We start from the raw sequence: 7,061 nt of genomic DNA, 5'->3' as shown, positions 1-7,061 counted from the left end.
TGCCCTCAAATCTTGTACTAACCTGTAACTTTTCCCATCCGACTTCTTCACTGGCAAAATGGGGGTGTTGTATTCAGATTCACATTATACTAACAATCCAAAATTTATAAAACTATCAATTATTTTCTTAATTCCTCTTCGGTCCTCTAGCTTAAAGGGGTATTGTTTGATCTTAACTGGTCAAGCTCCAGGCTTCAATTTTATCTCTATTGGGTCTGCATTTTTGGCTCTGCCTGGGGTTCCCGAAGCCCATACCCCTGGATACGCTTGGTCCAGTATATCCTGAGGTATTTCTCCTTTTTCTAAAATTTGAATCAATGCCAGGCTCAGAATTTTGGTTAATTTAGTATCCTCAATTTTAAATTCTATTTGTGCCTTTCTGAAAATGATTGTGGCATTCAGTTGTTCCAACATGTCTCGTCCTAGAAGGGACTTAGGGGCCCCAGGCAGGTACAAAAATCTGTGTATTCCAATTTGCTTACCTAATTTGTACTTTAATGGTTTTAGAAAATATGCCTTTTCCGATTGGCCTGTAGCGCCCACAACGGTTATAAAATCCTTACCCAAAGGCATCAGTTGTTGATTTAAAACAGAAAACGACGCACCAGTGTCTACCAAAAATTCCACACTGCGTTTCCCTAGCTTGATATTAACCAGTGGATCCGCTAGGGTGGATTCCCCAGGTCCCCGTCATTCAGTGTCCTGTAGGTCAGCAGCTATTGTGGGGCAGGGTGCCTTTCTCTGCTGTGGACATTCCCTCTGCCAATGTCCGAATCCCTTACAACGAGCGCACTCATTGCTTTTTAGTCTCCTTTGATCGTAATTCCTCTTACTGTTCTCATCCCTGTTACGATACACTCGCCACGCCTCTTCCACTAGCGTCTCTAAATTCCTTACATCTGGTTCTTTAAGCTTCTGCAGCTTCTTTCTAATATCATTAGCAGCCTGTCCTATAAACAGAGATACCAGCTGCTGTCTAGCTGCATCTGATGTCGGATCTATGGTTGTGTGTTTCCGCACTGCTGTTTGTAATCTATCCAGGAATTCTCTCGGGGTCTCTGTCGGACCTTGTTTTACTTCATACAAGGCTGACCAGTTTACTGCTTTCGGGATCCCGTGTTCCAGCCCACACTGAACCCAAATACGGTATTGCTGTAACAGTCGATACTGGGTGTGATCATTAGGGCCCCACCTCGGGTCTCTGAGTGGAACATGTTGCTCCTCGGTCCCTTGTAAAGTACCTGCAGTAATTTGTGCCCTCACATGATCCCCTGCTGTTTTTAACACAATTCCTTTCTCAGTCTCTGTCATTGCCTCGACCATCAAATCCACATCTTTCCAATCCGGATCCAAATTCTTAACTATCCGTTCAAATTTCTTGGCTACCCCGCTAGGATCTTCCCTGGATTCCTTTACAGTTTCTCTCCATTTGTCTGTATCTTCCATTTGGAAGGGTGTTCTTATCAGGGTCGGCCCCCCCGGCCCCATCGCCTGTCTTAAAGGGGCTTGGATGATGGGTCCCACCTCACTGCGAGTCCGAGCAGTGATGAGACTGGACCGCTAGGTGGCGCTCCGCCCTCATCAGAGGCCTCGTCCCCGTCTGCGCGGGCGGGGGTTCCCGCAGCCGACCCAGCATCGGGGAGGGGGGGGGTGACACAAAATCCTCCCTGCGCTCCTCCTGTTTCTTCTGATTCCCTTTTGTTTTCAGACACCTTTGCCCTATGCTGCACGCAGAACAACACCGCTTAAGTTTTCCCAGCTCGTTCTTTCTATCCCTTTCTAATGCCAGTCTGCGGGGCTAGATTTATACCACTTTCTTTTTGCCACTCGGGGTGATTTCGCAAAGTGAAAAACATTTTGGCATAGGAGACCTCATCCCATTTTCCTTCTCTTCTCAAGAACAACATTAGCTGTAGCAAAGTATTATAATCCAGGGTGCCATTCTCAGGCCACTTTGCCTCATCATCTAACTTGTACAACGGCCACCATTGATTACAATACTTAACTAACGTCCTTTTATTCACACTACCTCCCGGGGGTCCCCCTATCTCCTTCCAATGATGCAAAATACAGCCCAAGGGGCTCTTCTTCAGAATCTCTTTGCTCTGTGAAGTTCCCATTATGCAGCACGTCCACCTCTTTGTTCCCCAATCAATGTACAGCAAACCCTAACAAACAAGCCTAAACCAATCCTTCTGATGCCGATAGCTCTAATTACTTAACCAAATTCTATACTTTAAGCTACGAGAAATAGTTACTGAACCGCAATTTTACACCGGAATGTTGTATGACACTTATAACAAATACAACATACTATTATGATTGTCACCAGTAGTATAATAACAACACAGGATAATTACTTTAAAATAAACATTCACTGTTTTCTTACACTTTGTTTTTCACCGGCTGCTTCCCTCGCGGGAGAACAGAACCGCAGGTCAAAACTCCACACTCACCCTTGTTTATAAGTCTCATTCACACAGAGGCCTCACACACAGTCACAGAATATTAACCCGGAGTTACTGCAATCCAAACCGATTGCCAGAATCGTAGGCAATTTCCAGAATAATGATCCATGTATCAGTCAAGACCGCATCCAGTGGGGACTTGAACCCCTACAGTGGGGACTTGAACCCCTGTGTACCTCTAAGGTGCTGGCAGCCCAGTATACTCTCCCTGCGTAATTAAATTACGACTTAGGGGACTCGAACCCCGTCGGTAGTAAAGAGTAGTAAAAGAATACCTTTACTCACGGATGGTCCTTGTCTGTTCCCGCGGTCCTTGTTGGGGCCGGTCTATGATTTTTTGTGGGAGGTCGATGTTGACAACTGCCATCATTTGAGTCCAGGGAGGCTTTGCAGCGTAACGAACTTCGCCGCCGAATCCGACGAGAGCTATGGCCAGATACTCTGATGTTGCCACTGACTGCACAGGGAGTTGTTTGCAGAAGGGTAGGTATATCCTGGCGGGTTCGATGCCTAGGTGTCTGAGGGCGAGTTTTCTGCCTTTCATGATGAGATTACCAAGGCATTCGACTCCTGGAGAGAATGCGCATGATGGTTTTCCCTGAACTACCCATTGTACTGGTTGAGCTTTTTCAGGGGGACCCTGTGCTAGTGCTCCCACTCCCCCCCCTTTTGTGAAGTGTACATACAGATCAAGTGGCAGATTTGGATTCCATCTGGCAAGTGTGCTTGACGATACCTGTTGCTTGATAAAGTCGAGAGAGTTTGCTGCTTCTGTTGTCAGAGTTTTTTGTTCTCATGGGTTCTTTCCTTTTAAGAGATCATACAGGGGAGCCATGATTTCAGGAGGGATCAAGACAATGTTGCGGAGCCATTGTAAGGACCCCACTAACTGCTGCATATCATAGAGCGTTTTAATGTGACGGTGGATTTTTATTTGAGGGGGGGTCACGCAAGAACTCGTGATCCCCACTCCTAAAAAGCTCACACATGGTCCTCTTTTAATCTTTGTGCTCGCGATTTCGAACCCGTTTGTTTTCAGAGTTTCCGAGACTGTTAACACTAGCTGGTCCACCTGACTTCCCGACGGCGCGGCGATTAAGATATCGTCCATATACTGAATGATGGTCGCGGTCGGATTGCTATGTCGGACTGGTGTTAACGCCCGGTCCACCGCAATCTGGCAGATGGTAGGTGAGTTGATCATTCCTTGAGGCAGCACTTTCCACTGGAAACGTAAGTTGGGGCGTTGGCTGTTTGGAAACACAACAGAGAAAGCAAACTGCTCCTTGTCTTCCTCATGCAGAGGTATTGAGAAAAAACAGTCTTTAATATCAAGGACAGCACAGGGTTGTCCTTCCGGCATCATAGAGTTCATGGGTAAAAACATTTGAACAGGACCCATTGGTTGGATTTTTTTGTTTACCTCACGTAGGTCATGGAGGAGGTGAAACCCCTCCCCGGTTCGTTTGGGTATTACAAAAACTAGGGTGTTCCATGGGCTAGTGGAAGACTCTATGTGACCTCGTTGTAACTCGCGGTCAACTAGCTCGAGAAGGGCATCCATTCGAGGCTTCGACAGGGGCCACTGCTCGACCCACACTGGGTCAGACGATTTCCACGTCAGTTTAATTGGTGGAAGTGGGTGTACGGCAGTAGCCCTTACGGTGATTTGTCACCCTGGCTAGTCTGGGGAGAAGGTAGTAATTTTATGACCTTACTTGGGACCTCAAAGCCTGAGTGTAAATTAGTCCTGTATGAAAATTCTGACAGACAAAAGCTGGGTGTTTTTCGCTGTGCGTGAGTGATGGAAGTATACATTTTTTTTCACCTTGCAATATTTATTCTTACCAGAATGGTAAGAAATATTATTTCTTATTGATAAGAAAATATATAGTGCTTTCTTTGTGTACTGAAAAGCTGCAGTTGGCCTAGGCTTCTAGGATAACAGAAGGTACTTTGACATCAGGCTTTTCTAATACTGAACAAGTAATTGGTGTCTTTGTCACTGGTCAGAAGCTGGGGGGGATTTGGGGACACTGGGAGGGACTGGGAGGGAGTTTGGAGGCACAGGGAGGGACTGGGAGGGGTTCTGGGGACATTGAGAGGGACTGAGGGGAGTTGGGGGCACTGGGTTGGGACTGGGAGAGACTGGGAGGGATTTGGGGGTACTGTGATGGGACTGGGGCGGACTGGGAGGGGGTTTGGGGGCACTAGGAGGTGACTGGGATGCGGATTGGGGGCACTGGGAAGGGACTGGGATGTACTGGGAGGGACTGGGAGGGGGTTTGGGGGCACTGGGAGAGACTGGGGTGTTGTTGGAGGGGGTTTAGGGGCAGTGGGATACACTGGGAGGGGACTGGGAGGGGGATTGGGGGCAGTGGGAGGGACTGGGAGAGACTGGGAGGGGATCTGGGGGCACCGGGATGTACTGGGATGAACTGGGAGGTACTGGGGGACACTGCGAGGGCATCTGGGGGCACTGGGAGAGGAATGGGATGTACTGGGGGACAGTGGGAGGGACTAGGAGGGGATTGGGGGGCACTGGGACGGACTGGAATGAAGTGGGATGGTGTCACCGAAAATCCGGGAATAAAACCTCGTCACAGCACTGTGGTGTTAACAGGCAGCATTCTTTATGGCAGCGCTGGATGCACGACCCAACGTGCATACCTCATACCTTTTCCAGGTAGTTTATACAGATGAAAAATATACGTATTCATTAGGTTCCATAACTCATCCCTTTCATATTAAAATCAGTTCCAAGAAGTCATTTCCATAGACTCATCCCAGCCGCGCTTGCGCAGTGCCTCCCAGTGGTGGTCGTCGGGGGTCCCAAGATGAAGGCTCATCCTCTTCATCACAGCGTTCGCTGGTTGACCTTTGTTTCTGCGCAAACTCAGCCCTCTTCTGGCTCTTGTCCCTGCGGCCAGGTCGTCTTGACCGGTTCTAGGCAACTCCTGGTTTTAATTAAAACTGACTTCTTTGGGGGGAGATGTATGACTCTCTGCTTCAGTTCACTTACACAATAGAGAGACACCACAAATGCACCTGCAGCCATTAGGTAACGCTGTTTCTATTAAAAATCCCCCTCCCCTCTATTGTTTAATATTAATGGTTACCTAGAGACGAGACCCTCTGTCCCCAGCCCTAATGTCCAGGTGGGCAGGGCTGTACCAGGGACACAGCAGCATTGTTCGTGTTTATGGCAACTGATTCCATCACCTTGGTTACACCCCCAATCTGCATCCCAGTCCCCTCCCAGTGGCCCCAAACCCCCTCTCAGTCCCCCCCAGTCCCATCACAGTACCCCCAAATCCCCTCCCAGTCTCTCCCGGTGCCCCCAACCCCCCCCCAGTCCCGCCCGGTATCCCCCAGTACATCCCAGTCCCAACCCAGTGCCCCCAACCCCCCCCAGTCCCTCTCAATGCCCCCAGAACCCCTCCCAGTCCCTCCCAGTGCTCCCAAACCCCCTCCCAGTCTCTCCCAGTACATCCCAGTCCCCTCCCAGTGCCCAAAAACAACCTCCCAGTGCCCAGATACCCTCCCCAGTCCCTCCCAGTGCCCCCAACCCCCCCCTCCCAGTTGCTCCCAGACCCAGTGCCCCTGAATCACCTCCCAGTCTTTCCCAGTGCCCCGAAACCCCCTCCCACCCCCCTCCCACAACCCTCCAGTGCCTCCCAGTGCCTCCCAGTGCCCCCAAACCCCCTCCCAGTCCTGGACGCTGCTCGTCCATGCAGGCACCCTGCACTGAGCTCAGCAGCGAGAAGAATCCCTCCTGCTCTGGGGAGCCCCCCGCCAGTGGGGACCCCTCGTGCAACGGGGACACACCCCCCCCCCCCCCCCGCGATGGGGACTCCCCGGGAACGGGGAACCCCCGGGAATGGGGACCCCCCCCCTGCAACAGGGTGATAACTGTGAGTGTCACCAATGTATCCTGCAGGGGATGTTCTCAGGGCAGGGGGTCAGAATCTTGGCACAGCCCAAACAAGTCTCGGTTCTTTGGGAACAGTGGGGACGGGCGCAAGACCAGGGACTCCTGAACGATCCCTGGAGGCGCCTGGGCCTGGCGAGAGCAGGGGTGCGAACTGCAGAGATGAGGAGGCTGCAGGAGAACCTGAAGAGCCCGCGATCACCCAGAGACGCCAGACAGACGTGCGACGGACATGACCAGGTACTGATGAGTTCTCGGCAAAACCATTGCTGTGCTCAGCATTGCTTGGAAATGCAATGAACATGTACGTTACCATAGCATAAACACCTGGGCACGGTGTCTCTTCGGGGCACACGCTGGGAGGAGAGACCCCCGTGTGCCCGGCGCCGCAATACAGAATCCCTGCTGAACACTCTGCCGGCTGGGGAGTCTGCAGCTCCGGCTTCTCACAGCATCAGGGGACACCCCCGAGGTGATGGGGACCCCCTGGGAACGGGGAACCCCCGAGAGACAGGGACCCCCCCCCCCTGAAGTTGGGATCCCCCCCGGGAATGGGGACTCCTCCCCGGGAATGGGGACCCCCCCTGCAATGGGGACACGCCCCGGTGATGGGGACCCCCGGGGAACGGGGAACTCCCCCGGAATGGGGACGCCACCCCGGT

Source organism: Opisthocomus hoazin, unplaced genomic scaffold, assembly GCF_030867145.1.
Source record: "Opisthocomus hoazin isolate bOpiHoa1 unplaced genomic scaffold, bOpiHoa1.hap1 HAP1_SCAFFOLD_56, whole genome shotgun sequence".
Classification (NCBI taxonomy): Eukaryota; Metazoa; Chordata; class Aves; order Opisthocomiformes; family Opisthocomidae; genus Opisthocomus; species Opisthocomus hoazin.
Note: the sequence above shows the minus strand (reverse complement) of the source record.